This window comes from Rhinoraja longicauda, chromosome 13 (assembly GCF_053455715.1).
Source record: "Rhinoraja longicauda isolate Sanriku21f chromosome 13, sRhiLon1.1, whole genome shotgun sequence".
In the NCBI taxonomy this organism is placed as follows: domain Eukaryota; kingdom Metazoa; phylum Chordata; class Chondrichthyes; order Rajiformes; family Arhynchobatidae; genus Rhinoraja; species Rhinoraja longicauda.
The window spans coordinates 20,168,291-20,184,646 of record NC_135965.1 but is presented as its reverse complement, the minus strand read 5'-3'; the positions used below and the strand labels follow the sequence as shown (position 1 = coordinate 20,184,646).

The 16,356-nt window shown below is 45.1% G+C and overlaps 1 protein-coding gene across 12 annotated transcripts in view; it reads right to left on the bottom strand.

Annotated features, from left to right (window-relative positions):
• Positions 1-16,356, bottom strand: part of LOC144599516 (muscleblind-like protein 1) — a 390,080-nt gene that overhangs the window by 97,993 nt on the left and 275,731 nt on the right. The window lies entirely within an intron of this gene.

Here is a 16,356-nt window from a genome sequence, read left to right as displayed (position 1 = left end):
AAGGATAATGGATTGTAGCTATAAAGTAACTTAAAAAAAATATAGAAGCAGGGTTAGGCCATTCAGCCTGAAGCCTGCCCCACCATTCAATGTGATCATGGTCGATCCACAATGTCCTGATTAGCTCTTCTGTGACAACTCCTTATCAACCCCTATTCCTTGATTGAGTTTCAGGTTGAGAAGGAAAAATAGATCAGCCATGATTGAATGGTGGAGCAAAGTAAATGGGCTGAATAGCCTAAATCTAGTCCGATATCTTATGATCCCACTTTTTCATCCACTCCCTATACACATGGGACAATGTGCAGAGGACAATTAACCTACAAGCCTGCAAGTCTATGTGATGTGGGAGAAAACCTACGCTGTCACAGATACAGCATGCAAACTCCACACAGACAGTAACCGAGGTCCAGATGAAACCCGGGTCGCTGGTGTTGTGAGGCAGCAGCTGTACCAGCTGTGTCACTGTGCCCGTCTCAATCTTTCAAAGAAGTATCTATCTCCACCTTAAATATATCTAATGCTTCCACCACCTTGAGAGAGAGACAAGGAATTCCAGACATTCTCTGAGATGGAATGCCTATGCGCCTCAGTTTTAATTGACTTTACTTTAGAGACAGTGCCAGAACAGGCCCTTCAACCCACCGACTCCGCACTGACCAGTGGGCACAAATACCATCCTACATACTACAGTTGCAGTTGTGTCCTACAATTTTTACTGAAACCAATTAACTTACAAACCTGCACGTCTTTGGAGTGTGGGAGGAAACCAGAGCACCCGGAGAAAACACACGTGGTCAGAGGGAGAACGTACAAACTCCGTACAGACAGCACCCGAGATCAGGATCGAACCCGGGTCTCTAGCGCTGAAAGGCAGCAACCCTCTCGCTGCGCCACCGCGCCGCCCAATCTACTCTATTAAAGGGTATTTACCAACCCAGATTACTTTATCAACACAGATTTCTCTGGCTCTGTGTGGCAGCAACTCTACTGCTGCACCATTGTGCCCATCTCAATCTTTCAAAGATCTATCTCCACCTTAAATGTATTTAATGATCTTGCTTCCACCACCCTCAGGGACAGGGAATTCCAGACATTCTCAGAGAGAAGAGATTTCTATGCTCCTCAGTTCTAATTGACTGGCCCTGTTTATTTTTTAACAGCGATGTCAGACAGGAGAGGCTGGCCTGTTCTCCTTGAGCAGTGAAGGTGAGAGGAGATTTGCAAGAGATGTACAAGATCACGACTAGTTTAATGAGGGTAAGCAGAGGAAAGCTGTTCTCATTAGCAGACGCTTGGAGGACCAGGAGACACAGGCTCACAACGTTGAACGAGAAAAAACGATGCAGATGACTCTACGACAGTGGAGAACATTTGACGGCTCTGGGCCTGTACTCTCTGGAGTTGAGAAGGATGAGGGGGACCTCATTGAAACTTACTGAACAGTGAAATGCCGGGGCAGAGTGGATGTGGAAAGGATATTTCCTCTCAGGATGTGGGAGAGTATAGGCCCAGAGGGTATAGCCTCAGAATAAAGGATGTACCTTTAGAATGGAGATGAGGAGAGATTTCTTTAAAGTCAGAGGGTGGTGAATTTGTGAAATTCATTGCCACCGACGGCAATGGAGGCCAAGTCATTGGATATTTTTAAAGCGGAGATTGACAGATTCTTGATTAGTAAAGGTGTGAAATGTTATGGGGGAAAAGGCAGGAGAATGGGGTTGAGAGGGAAAGATAGATCAGCCATGATTGAATGGTGGAGTAGACTCAATGGGCCGAATGGCCTAATTCTGCTCCTATAATTTATGAGAATATGATTAATCACTAAATCTATTGCTTCGTTTACAGCAAAAATATACCAGTGTTGCAGAACAGCAACACGAGAAAATTCCAAGTTTATGTAGGATTTAAAGCAAGATTAATTTAGGCCAATTTGATGTGCTGTGGGTGAATACAGTTCAACAGGCCAGAGAAAACATCTTAAAATCCTTTGTTTAAAACACAAAGATTTGAGGAAGTCTTTCAAAGGATTAGCTGAAGAACTTTGGTAGAAACAAGATGCTGTAAAAAAAATATCAGCTTGTGTGAGTAAAATGCTAGAGAGATTAACAATTAAATAATCAGCTCCAGCTTTGACTGGGGCTGGGTTTAGAAATCTGCCAATTATTTTCTCTCTCATGAGTAAGGATGTACCATTAAATATTAATTATGATGTTATTAGGACCATTATCTACTGATCTGATAGTGGTGCAGTGTCTCAATACGTCAGGATTCAGTTCGATTTCCTTCCATAAACTAGAATACTGTTTGAATTCCTTCCATGAGCCAGGGTACTGTCCGATTCATCTCTGCCCCTTCGAGGACATTGGACTTTGTCTAAGGAATTGATGTGCTACAAAGCACTGTTCAGTCTGAAGAAGGGTCTCGACCCGAAACGTCGCCCATTCCTTTTCTCCCGAGATGCTGCCTGACCCGCTGAGTTACTCCAGCATTTTGTGAATAAATACCTTCGATTTGTACCAGCATCTGCAGTTATTTTCTTATGCACTATATTTTCCCCTTTGTTCTATCCATTGCACTAGAGTTTTAACCGATTCTATCTACGCATGATATGCGTGATCTATTCGGACAGCATGCAAAACAAAGCTTTTCACATGTGACAATAATAAACCTAGACTTGTACCTCAATCACTGACCATAACATGCCATACAAACACATTCAAGTTCCTGCACCAACTGGTCCTGGACCACCTATATTGAAACAATGGCTAAGAAAGCTCACCGACGTCTCAACTTCGATAACAGGCTTACGAAGTTCGGCATGTCCCAAACAACTCTCACCAACTTCTACAAATGCAGCATAGAAAACATTTTATCGGGATGCATCATAACAAGGCAAAGGAACAGCTCCATCCAAGACCGCAAGAAATTGCAGAGTTGTGGACATAGATTTTTTTTTTAGATTTAGAGATACAGCGCGGAAACAAGCCCTTCGGCCCACCGAGTCCGCGCCGCCCAACGATCCACTCGCATTAACACTATCCTACACACACTAGGGCCAATTTTTACCCAGTCAATTAACCTACAAACCTGTACGTCTTTGGAGTGTGGGAGGAAACCGAAGATCTCGGAGAAAACCCACGCAGGTCACGGGAGAACGTACAAACTCCGTACAGACGGCGCCTATAGTCAGGATCGAACCTGAGTCTCCGGCGCTGCATTCGCTGTAAGGCAGCAACTCTACCGCTGCGCCACCGTGTCGCCCATCGGCGGCATAGGCCAGACCATCACGCAAAGCAACCTCCCTTCTATTGACTCCTTCTACACTTCACTGTTGCCTCGACAAGGCCAACAGCACGATCAAGGACAAGTCTCACTGCAATAAAGATTGTAAATTGTCCCTAGTGTGTAGGATAGTGCTGGTCTATAGGGATCGCTGACCAGCGCAGACTCGGTGGGCCGAAGGGCCTGTTTCCGTGCTTTATCTCTAAAACTAAAAACTAAACTAAACCTCATCCAAAGTAGCATCTAAATGACACTAATGTAGTCACCTGGACCAAAGTACAATCCAACCTTACACGATTCACACGCAAAAAACCCCAAAAACTGCTGTTGTAACTCCTGGGGTCAGGCAGCATCCCTTGTGAAAATGGATAGGTGATGTTTCGGGTCGGGACCCTTCTTCAGACAGATTGTGGGTGGTGGGGGAAGGTTAAGAAAGCAACAAGAGAGAAGGGCAGGATAAAGCCTGGCAAGTAATAGGTGAATACAGGCAAGGGAGGGGTGATCTTCCGAAAGTGTACAAAATCATTAGAGGAACAGATCGGGTAGATGCAGAGTCTCTTGCCCAGAGCAGGGGAATTGATAACCAGAGGTTTAAGGTGAGGGAGGAAAGAATTAAAAGGAACCCGAGGGATAACCTTTTTTTTTTACACAAAGGGTGGTGGGTGTATGGAATGAGCTCCCAGAGGGGGTAGTTGAGGCAGGTATTAAAGCAATGTTTCAGAAACATTTAGACATGAACATGGGTAGGATAGGTTTAAAGGGACATGGGCCAAACACAGGCAGGTGGGACCTAGTGTAGAGGGGACATGTTGATCAGTGTAGGCGAGTTGGGCCGAAGGGCCTTGATTTCATGCTGTCTGATTCCATGGTTCCGGCATTACAGCAGGCTCTTGATCAGTTGAGCAAGTGGGCTGAGGAACGGCCAATGGAGTTTAATACTGATAAGTGCGAGGTGTTGCAGCTTGGGAAGTCAAACCAGGGCAGACCCTTCACAGCGAATGACAGGCCTCTCGGGAGGGTTGTAGAGCAGAAGCATCTGAGAGTGCAGTTATATAGTTCCCTGAAAGCGGCATCATAGATAGATAGGGAGGTCCAGAAGGCGTTTGGTACAATGGCCTTCATCAATCAGGGTATTGGGTATAGAGGTTGGAATGTTATCTTTCAGTTGTATAAGACATTGCCGAGGCCACAGTTGGAGTACAGTGTTCAGTTTTGGTCACCTAGCTAAAGGAACAATGTCATTAAGCTAGAAAGAGTACAGAGAAGATTTATGAGGATGCTGCCAAGACTCGAGGGCCTGGGCTACAGGGGGAGGTTGGGCAGGCTAGGACTTTATTCCTTGGAGGGCAAGAGGCTAAGACGTGATCATATAGAGGTACATAAAATCATGAGGGGAATACTTAAGGTGAACGCACAGAGTATTTTACCAAGAGGCGGGCAATCAAGAATAAGAGGACAAAGGTTTAAGATGAGGGGGAAAAGATTTAATTAAAATCTGAGGGGCACCTTTTTAAAACAGAGGGTGGTGGGTATATGGAACAAGCTATAGGTAGTAGAGGAGGTAGTTGAGGCAAGTACCATCATAACGTTTAAGAGGCGTTTGAACAGGTACATGGCTAGGAAAAGTTTAGAGGGATATGGATCAAACACGGGCAAATGGGACTAGCTTAGATGAGATATCTGGGTCGGTGTGGGTGAGTTGGGTCGAAGGGCCTTTATCCATGCTGTATGACTCTATGATGAATTTTGAGATGAGGGGGTAGGAGTGAGGGAGAACATTTAGTGGGAAACCGAAGGGCACCTTTTTTATACAGAGGTTGATGGGTTTATGGAACAAGCTGCCGGAGGAGTTAGTGAGACAGATATCATAAGAACATTTGGATGGGTACCTGGATAGGAAAAGTTTAGAGGGATATGGACTAAACGTGGACAGGTGGGACTATCGTAGATGGGGCATGGACGAGTTGTGCTGAAGGGCCTGTTTCCATGTCAACACCCTTAGATCTTGAGATTTTGAGTACAGAAGTTGGGAGGTCATATTACAGTTGTATAAGACATTGATGAAGCCACATTTAACATGTTATTTTCTGTTTTGGTCACCATGTTATCGGAAAGGTGTTGTCAAGTTGGAAAGAGTGCAGAGATTATTTACGAGGATGTTGCCAGTACTCAAGGATCTGAGCTACGGGGAGAGTTTGTGCAGGCTGGGACTTTATTCCTTGGATCGCAGGAGGATGAGGGGTGATCTTATGGAGGAATAGATCATGAGAGGAATAGATCGGGTAAATGCACAGTCTTTTGCCCAGAGTAGGGTGATGGAGAACCAGAGGACAGAGGTTTAAGTTGATGGGGGGGGGGGGGGGGTGGAGGTAAGATTTAATAGGAACCTGAGGGGTAACATTTTTTTTACACAAAGGGTGGTAGGTATATGGAACGATATACCAGAGGAGGTAGTTAAAGCAGGTACTGTTGTGACGTTCAAGAGACATTTGGACAGGTACATGGGCAGGATAGGTTTAGAGGGTTAGGGACCAAGCACGGACAGGTTGTACTAGTGTGGATGGAGGATGGGCAAGTTGGGCTGAAGTGCTGATTTCCACGCTGTATAACTCTATAACTGAGCCTTAGATCCGGCCATCTCAACAGAGCTGCTGGAGGAAAGTCTGATGAGCAAACCGATAGCACAATCAGTGTTTTCTATCAGGGAAAGAGCCCGCCAGTCAATGGAAATAATAAAATAAAACAACAGGACATTCTTGAACTGCCGACCTGATAAGAACAAATTATCTACGATCTAAGATAGACACAAAATGCTGGAGTAACTCAGCGAGTCAGGCTGCGATCTACGATCTAGTTGTTTACAGATGTGGCAAAGCTTTATAAATGAGAGTCAATAAATTCCCAAATGACTAAAAAAGGCATAAAAGTCCAAAGGCAGGTTTCTTTTAAGTAAAACGTTCCCTCGATGACACAATTGCTGATTGCATGAGGGAAATATTGCAAAAACCTCTCTCTCTCAGTGCCCTCATTCCAGTGAATTGAATGCTTTTCAGTGCAAATTCTTCAGAAGGAGATATCAGTGCCTGGATTGCATACTTTACCATATTTGCAGCTCCGCATGTCTGCTGTGTATCCTTTGCAAAAAAATGTTGCCATCTTAGGTGGTTAGCGCGATTCTACCCCCAAACCTCTGGAACATGGGACCCATGCAGAATTGAAACATAATATAATTTTGAATTTGGTCCTACGTTTCAGAAGAACCAACAATTCAAAATGAAATGTGATTTTTTAAAAACCTTTTCTTTGCTCCGTAGAATCTCAAAAGAAGCAATGATGGGCGACTGTGGTGCAGCGGTAGAGCTGCTGCCTCACAGCGACAGAGACACTGGTTCGATCCCGACCACGGGTGCTGGCTGTACGGAGTTTGCATGTTATCCCTGTGACTGAGTGGGTTTCCTCCAGGTGCTCCAGTTTTCTACCACGTCCCAAAGACGTGCAGGTTCGCAGGTTAATTGTCCCTAAGTGTGTGGGGAGTGGATGCGAACGTGGGATAACATAGAACTAGCGTGAACGGGTGATCGATGGTTGGCGTGGACTTGGTTGACTGAAGGGCCTGTAACCATGGTTGTATCTCTAAAATAAACAATGGACAAAGAGTTTCCATAGAATCTCAAGAGGACAGAGGAGCGTTGTTTGTCCCCGAGACTTTCTGTGGACTAATTTTGTTGGTCCCATTCCCCGTTCTTTCTCCACAGCTCTGCAAATTATTTAAATATCAAGCAAATTCTTCCCTTCTGAAACTGGCTCTGCATCCATCATGCTTTCATAGATGTTTTAACAACTCAGAGCATAAAGAAGTAGAAAGTATCTTGACTGGTTGCATCACGGCTTGGTATGGCAATTCTAACCTCACCAACAAAATACTACAATCCTCTTGCACTGGCATGGACTGTTTTTGCACTGGTGTCCTGTTTTTAAAAAAAACGTCTTTCTCGCGATATTTTCTTGTACAATTTGTGTAATTTATGTGTAATTTATGTTTGTTTTGTGCATCAGAGAGTCAGAGTTATACAGCATGGAGACAGGCTCTTCGGTCAAACTCGCCCATGCCGACCAAGATGGCCCCATTTTCCCATGTTTGGCCCATACCCCTTTCCTATCCACGTTCCTCTCCAAATGTCTTTTAAATGTGTTGTTTGAGTTTGTATGCCTGTGATGCTGTTCCAAACAAGATTTCCATTGGACCTGTACTTCACCATACTTGTACATATATGACAATAAACTCGACTTGATTTGAAGTATTTCCGCATACTACTTTGGCCAACCACATGAAACTTGTGCCCTCAGGTCATTATTTTCTCCACTCTTTTGGAGAATACTTTTGCTGATCAAACCCCTTCAAGCATTTGCGCTCCTTTCTAAAGTGTCCTCTAACTTTCTCAGAGCTTTTCTCTTACGACAACTCAATTACAGGAATGGCAGAACATGGTTAACTTATTTGACCTTTGCCCCGGCAACTAGGGAGTTTAAATTCCATTAATTAAGTAACTGGAGATTTAAAAGCCTAGTCTCAGTAATCGTGACTGATTGTTGCCAAACCATCCGGTTCACTAAAGTCTTTCAGGAAATGAAACCAGTCTATCCTCCATGTGACTCCATATTAAAGTTGGATGTCAAAGAGATGCAGCACAGAAATAAACTCATCAGCCCATTGAGTCTTCATGACAATCAACCAGCCAGTCACACTAAAATTGTACTGAACCTGCACCCATTTCTCCTGCCATTCCAGGTTCCGTTTCTTTCCAGCTGTTGTCAGGCAACTGAACCATCCATCCAGCCAACCACTAAAGCGTGGTTCTGAGCTACTACCTACCTTACTGGAGACCCTCGGACTACCTTTAATTGTACCTTTCTGGACTTTATTTTGCACAAAACGTTATTCACTTTATCCTGTATCTGTATACTGTGGATGGCTTGATTGTAATCATGTGTAGTCTTTCCATTGATAAGACACAAAAACCTGGAGTAACTCAGCGGGACAGGCAGCATCTCTGGAGAGAAGGAATGGGTGACGTTTCGGGTTCAGACCCTTCTTCAGTCCATCCAGTCTTTCCGCTGACTGGATAGCATGCAACAAAAAAGCTTTTCACTGTACCTCGGTACATGTGACAATAAACTAAACTATCTTACCCCTTTCCTATCACCCCCCCCACCCCCCACCCCATCCCCTTCCACCTATACCCTCTGGCTTTACATTTCATTCCTCTTCTACCCTTACCTGGCCCCTTTTGCCACCTTTTCATCTCTATCCTTTGCCACCTACTCCAACCATCTGTCAATTACCCCCCTCACCTGTATCCACCTATCACTTGCCAGTGTTTATCCCACTCCCATTGTCCAGCATTCTCCCCCAACCCCCCTACCTTCACCAGTCTGAAGGAGGGTCCCGACTCAAAACGTGCTCTGCCCAGTTCCCTTCACAAGTGATGCCTGACCTACTAAGTTCCTCCAGCACTTTGCGGTTTACTCAAGATTCCAGTGTCTGCAGTTCCTTGTGCCTTCAAACCTCCAATGACCTTATTTTTCACTCTTCCCACATTCGTATCAGTTTTTCCCAGATTCTGTACCTACACACCAGGGGGCAATTTACAGTGGCTAATTAAGCTACCAGCCTGTAATTCTTTGGGATGTGGGAGAGAAACAGGAACACCCTGGGCAAGACCATGCAGTCACAAGGAGAACGTGCAAACTCTACGCCCAGAGCACGGCAGGTCAGGATTGAAACCCAGCGACACAAAGAACTGGAGATGGTGGAACCTTGAGCAAAAGACAAAGTACTGGAGGAGCACAGCTGGTCAGGCAGCATCGTTAGACTTTAGAGATACAGCGTAGAAACATGCTCTTCAGCCCACGGAGTCTGGGCTGACCAATGATCACCCCGTACACTAGCACGATCCTACACACGAGGGACAATTTACAATTTCCACAAGCCAATTAACCTACAAACCCGCGCATCTTTGGAATGGAAGCACCCGGAGAAAACCCATGCGGCCACAGGGAGAATGGACAAACTCAGTACAGATAACGCGCGTAGTCAGTATTGAACCCAAGTCTCTGGTGCTGTAATGCAGCAACTCAACAGCTGCACCACTCTGTCTGTGGAGGAAATGGGGGCTGCATCTGAAGAAGGGTCCCAATTTGAAGCCCAATCCCTCTGCAGGTTAGTTTCTCTTCGTTTAGAGATAGCGTGGAAACAGGCCCTTTGACTCACCGAATCCCATCAGTAGACCATCGATCAACTCGTTCACACTAGCTCTACATTATTCCACTTTCTCGCCACTCCCTACACATCAAGGGCAATTTTTATTTTTCTATTTTTACAGAGGCCAATTAAGCTACAAACCCACAAGTCTTTCCGACGTGGGAGGAAATGAGAGCTCCCGGAGGAAACCCACGCGGTCACAGGGAGAACGTAGACAGCACCCGAGGTCAGGATGGAGCCTGAGGAAGCGGCTCTACCAGCTGCGCTATTGATGTTGGCTGACTGCGGCACGGTGGCACAGAGGTAGAGCTGCTGCCTCACAGGAGCCAGAGACCTGGGTTCGATCCTGACTAGGGGTGCTGTCTGGGTGGAGTTTGCACGTTCTCCCTGCTTCATAAAGCTTCAGAGCGACGGGATCTTAAGAGTGTTGAGAGATTTCTGACTTTCTCTGACTTTTGTTGGCAAAACATATGGAAACTCATCAGTAGCTCCATAGCTGAAGCTATATTTTTAACATGATGAAACGACTTTGTTGGCAATGCCTCTGTGCTTTGTTCTACTGTTTTCATAGCAGACTGCCCCTCCTCCCACTGACTCATTTGCTTCTTGCTTGTGGGAGCTGGATATCATTTAGGAGATGGAATCCTGGCTTGAATCTGCTGAGAATATCAGTTACCTTGGGAGCCATAAGCCAGGATGAGTTGGCCTTTGGAAGGGAGGGGCCGGAAAAGAAAAGCCAATGGATTTGAGCACAAACATTCCATACACAATAGGCGTGAAACCAATCTTGGCAATTTTTACTAAATGGACTCGGGACACGTCTGCAAGCAAAAGCAATCTTCATTTATAATCTTCGTAATCTTATAATCACAAGGATGTTACCAGGACTGGAAGTATTGAGTTGTAAGGAGGCAATCAATAGGCCGTGACTTTTTTTTCCCCCTGGAATATAGGATGACCTTGTAAAGATATATGAAATTAAGAAATACATAGAGGTAGTGAATGATCACAGTCTATTTTAGTTCAGTTTAGAGATACGGCAAAGAAACAGACTTCCTTCACTGTCAGCGTGAGGCCGAACGCAAATTGGAGGAACAGCGCCTCATATTGCTTTTGGGCAGCTTACATCCCAATGGTATGAATATTGATTTCTCTAGTTTCAAGTAGCCCTTGCATTTCCTCTCTCTCCGTCACTCCATCTCCCTAATCGTCCTGCTAGTTTCACTGTCATCCTACCTAGCTTCACTGTCCGTATCCCTTCATGACCACCTCTTCCACAGCCAACAATGGACCATTGTGAGCACCTTTCCTTGATCACCTGGCTGGCTTTGAGTGGTTCTTTTCATACATTTCATTCATTTGTTCCTTGTACCTTTTCATTCCTCTAGTTTTTCTCTCCCCTGACTTTCAGTCTGAAGAAGGGTCTTGACCCCAAAATGTCACCTGTTCCTCATCTTCCAGAGATGCTGCCTGACCCGCTGAGTTACTCCAGCATTTTGCGGCCATCTTCGAAAAATACCCCAGACCCTTCGGCCCACTGAGTCGAGGCCGACCATCGATCACCCATTCACACGAGTTCTACGTTATCCCACTTTGCCATCCGCTCCCTTCACACTAGGTGGGTAATTTGGCAGTAGGCCAATTAACCTACCGTACAAACTCCGCACGTCTTTAGGACGTGGGAGAAAACCAGGGCACCCGGTGGAAACCCACGCGATCCCAGGGAGAACATGCAAACTCCACCTACAGACAGCACTCGCAGTCAGGATTGAACTCTGGTCTCTGGGGCTGTGAGGCAACATTTCTACCAGCTGAGCCACTGTGTTCATAAGTTCATGTTACAGGAGAAGAATTAGGCCATTCGGCCCATCAGGTACAAGATTCGGAACACCTTTGCTAAGGTGAGTTGGAGTCAGATTCTTTCTTGTAAGTTGCTTTAGACTTTAGAGATACAGCATAGAAACAGGCCATTCGGCCCACCAGGTCCGCACCAACCAGCGATCACCCCATATACTAGCACTATACTACTCACTAGGGACAATTTACAATGCCAATGAACCCACAAACCATAAGTCTTTGGAGTGTGGGAAGAAACTGAACCGCCTCGAAAAATGCACGTGGTCACAGGGAGAACGTACGAACTCCGTACAGACAGCACCCGTAGTTAGGATCAAACCCGGGTCTCTGGCTCTGTAAGGCTGCAACTCTACTGCTGCGCCACCGTGCCACCCCTTAACTGTGCTCTGAAGTACCCGAGGTGTTTTACTCTGTGAAGGCACCAAAACTAAACTAAACTGTGATCATTCACTATCTGTGTTCCGATTGATTTCATATACCTTTATAGTTCAGAAATAAAGCATTGGCCTTTTAAAGTGACTTTGGATTGAACATAAAACATCCAAAGCTAAACTTTGGAGGATCACTGTGTTTGAAATTGAAATAAATATTCCTGGAATGGTGCCAGGTTTAGCAGAATTTGATGGCGTGGCAAGAATTGTTCCCGTCAGTCTGCGCATTTCCGATGTACACCCCTACTTCATGGCCTAACCTTTAGGCAAAGACGTGCTTTCTGTCCAACCTCTGTAAGCCATTTACCGTCATACAGCGTGGACCCAACCTGTTAGGAGGTTGCAGGGTGACTTGGACATGTTGAGTGAGTGGGCAGATGCATGGCAGATGCAGTATAATAATGTAGATAAATGTGAGGTTATCCACTTTGGCGGCAAAAATAAGGAGGCAGATTATTATCTCAATGGTGTCAGATTAGGTAAAGGGGAAATGCAACGAGACCTGGGTGTTCTTGTACACCAGTCACTGAAAGTAAGCGTGCAAGTACAGCAGGCAGTGAAGAAAGCTAATGGCACGTTGGCCTTCATAACGAGACGATTTGAGTACAGGAGCAAAGAAGTCCTTCTGCAGTTGGTGAGACCACTTCTGGAGTATTGTGTGCAGTTTTGGCCTCCTAATTTGAGGAAGGATGTCCTTGCTATTGAGACAGTGCAGCGTAGGTTCACAAGGTTAATCCTTGGGATGAAGGGACTGTCATATAAGGAAAGATTGGAAAGACTAGGCTTGTATTCACTGGAGTTTAGAAGGATGAGAGGGGATCTTATAGAGATGTATAAAATCATAAAAGGACTAGACAAGCAAGATGCAGGAAAAATGTTCCCAATGTTGGGGGAGTCCAGAACCAGGGGACACAGTCTAAGAATAAAGGGGAGGCCATTTAAAACTGAGATGAGAAGAAACGTTTTCACCCAGAGAGTTGTAAATTTGTGGAATTCTCTGCCGCAGCAGGAAGTGGATGAATTTAAAAGAGAGTTAGGTAGAGCTCTAGGGGCTAGTGGAATCAAGGGATATGGGGGGAAGGCAGGCACAGGTTACTGATTGTAGATGATCAGCCATGATCACAATGAATGGTGGTGCTGGTTCGATGGGCCAAATGGCCTCTTCCTGCATCTATTCCATCAGGTTCCTATTACATTTTTTCCCCTTCACTTTAAATCTATGTTCTCTGGTCTCGGTTCCCCTACTCTGGGCAAGAGACTTTGTGCATCTGCCCGATCTATTCTTCTCATGATGTTGTACATTTGTTAAAGAAGTCTGCTTCTGATTTCGCCAGCTGGAATATTGGAAAAAAGCGTATGGGAGGTCACTAGGAAAAACAGGCAAAGGCGCAGCGGTAGAGTTGCTGCTTTACAGCGAATGCAGCGCCGGAGACTCAGGTTCGATCCTGACTACGGGTGCTGTACTGTAAGGAGTTTGTACGTTCTCCCCGTGACCTGCGTGGGTTTTCTCCGAGATCTTCGGTTTCCTCCCACACTCCAAAGACGTACAGGTATGTAGGTTAATTGGCTGGGTAAATGTAAAAAATTGTCCCTAGTGGGTGTAGGATAGTGTTAATGTACGGGGATCACTGGGCGGCACGGACTTGGTGGGCCGAAAAGGCCTGTTTCCGGCTGTATATATATGATATATGATGATGATGATGATATTTCCTATTGAAATATTCCAGTTTTATGTTAAAAACGATGTGGCCTGGTAGACACGTCTACTAACTCCACACGTATTATAGAATCTTAAAATTAGTTTTAATTTAGTTTAGTTTAGAGATACAATGAGGAAACAGGCCCTTCGGCCCATCCTGTCCGCATCAACCAACCCGTAAATTAGTTCTATCCTACACACGAGGGACAATTTACAGAGGCCAATCGACCTGCTAACCTGCTCATCTTTGGAGTGTGGGAAGAAACCGGAGCATGCAGAGAAAACCCACGCGGTCACGGGGAGAACGTACAAACTCCGTACAGACAGCACCCGTGGTCAGGATCAAACCCGGGTCTCGGGCATTGTAAGGCTGCAACTCTACCGTTGTGTCACCGGTCTTCACCACTGTGCCACAACCTACTGTTGTGCCACAGAAGGTGGTTGTTCAGCCCATCCATGCCAGCTCCTAGTTGAGCAATCTATTAACATTAAATTCTCCAATTTTAGGTTGAACATTGAATTTTCCAATTTTAGGTAATCTCCAACCAACCCCTCTCCCCCTCCCCCCCCCCCCCCCCGCCTGTGTCGACCTATTACCTGCCACGCTTCGTTTTGCCTCTCCCTTTTTCCAGCTTTCTTCTCCCCCCCCAACATTCATACTGAAGAAGGGTCTCGACCCGAAAAGATACCTATCCATGTTCTCCAGAGATACTGCCTGACCCGCTGAGTTACTCCAGCACTTTGTGTTCTTTCAGGATATTTCATTATACCTGTACCTCAAGTACTTTCGCATGTAACAATAAACGTGACTTAACAGACAACACCCAAGGTCAGATTGAACCCGGGTTTCTAATGCCGTGAGGCAGTGGCACTCCCATTGCACCGTTGTGCCAAGATCATGTGTTGCATTGTATTTAAAACATATTCACTTTTTTTCATATTTATGAATAATATGGCACATAGCTTACTAATATAATAATAATAATATAAATGATACAATATAAAATAATATAACAATAATAAGGTAATATTTACTAATATAAAAGATGGATATTTGTTCCATGCATGTTCCTTAAATAGGAATCCCATTCTCTTTCTCAAATTTATGTAACCTGTGGCCTATTCGCCTCCATACCACCCAGTCTCCCTTTAATTCTTTTGACAATTATTCTACTAGCAACACCTGACAACGTGGGAGGAAGCCAGAGCATCTTCTGTGTGAGAAATTGGCAAACATGTGTCAGCCATGGGAACAACTCGTCAAATCAAGGCAAGAAACCCACATGATTCAAATACTAGAGGGCATAGCTTTAAGGTGAGAGGGGCAAAGTTTAAGGGAGATGTACAGGGCGAGTTTTCTTACACAGAGGGTGATGGGTGCCTGGAACATGCTGCTGGGGGTGGTGATGATGGAGGCAGATATGATAGTGGCTTTCAAGAGGCTTTTGGATAGGCAATTTGATGAAGGGCCTGTTTCCATGCTGTTGGTTGTTTGGAGTATTGTGTGTAGTTCGGGTCGCTCGCTTACAGGAATGATGTGGAGGCTTTGGAGAGGGTGCAGAAGAGGGTTATGACTGGATTAGGGGCTATTAGCTACAAGGAGAGGTTCGACAGACTTGGATAGTTTTCTCTTGAACGCCACAGGTTGAGGGGCGACCTGATAGTATATAAAATTATGAGAGGTGTAGATAGTGTAGACTATCAGAACCTTTTTGCCAGGCTAGATATAGCAAATGCTAAAGGGCATAAAGTGAAAGGGGCAAAGTTTAAAGGAGTTATCCGGGACTAGTCTTTTGTTTTCACACACACAGAGGGTGGTGGGTGCCTGGAACGCACTGCCGGATAGTGGTGGAGGCAGATACGAGAGTGACGTATAAGAGGTTTTGGATAGGCACATAGCCTCCATTCATTGCTGACATTCACCAGCGCTGAAACACTTTGACTACCACCAATCTTCTTTTCTCTCATTTCTCTCCTGTACAGAAGCCTGAAAACCTTGACCAGCAGATTCAAGAATGGACATTGCCCAGACCATCAGGGGTTACTGCCCTCCACACCATCAAAGGGATCTACAGGAGGCGCTGCCTCAAAAAGGCAGCCAGAATCATCAGAGACCCACACCACCCTGGCCACACTCTCATTTCACTCCTACTATTGGGACGAAGGTAAAGGCGCCTGAAAACCGTGACCACCTGGTTCAAGAATAGCTTCTTCCCAACAACCATCAGACTCTTTGAACACTACACAACATCATCACTGAACTATCGGTCTGAAGGAGGGTCCCAACCCAAATGTTGTCTATCTAAGTCCTCCAGAGATACTGCCTGACCCGCTGGGTTACTCAAGCACTTAGTGTTTTTTTTATTGAACTATCTTTCGTTGTACTACCTTGTTTTTTCTTGCACTAGTATGGGCGATTTTAATATATTGATTTTTTAAAATTATATATCATCTACGTGTATTATACTTACAGGCCTGTTATGCTGCTACAAGTAAGAATTTGATTGTTCCGTTGTCGGTACATGGGACAATTAATCACCCTTGATCGCTACTTTCCTACACCAATCCCAGATTCCATTATTTCTTTAATATCTAGAAACAGCATGTAAACGTTGGTGCTTTAAAGTTCTCATTCAACGAAATGGAAATGGAACACATTGGGTTTTTTAGACTTTTGATGCTCTTTGGTTGACCCACATTCTGAAGTCAGCGAGACCAATGTCTAGCTAACATAATCTAGCCATTCACTTCAGTGATCATAAGTTCATGAGTCATAGGAGCAGAATAGGCCATTTTACCCATCGAGTCTACTCTGCCATTCC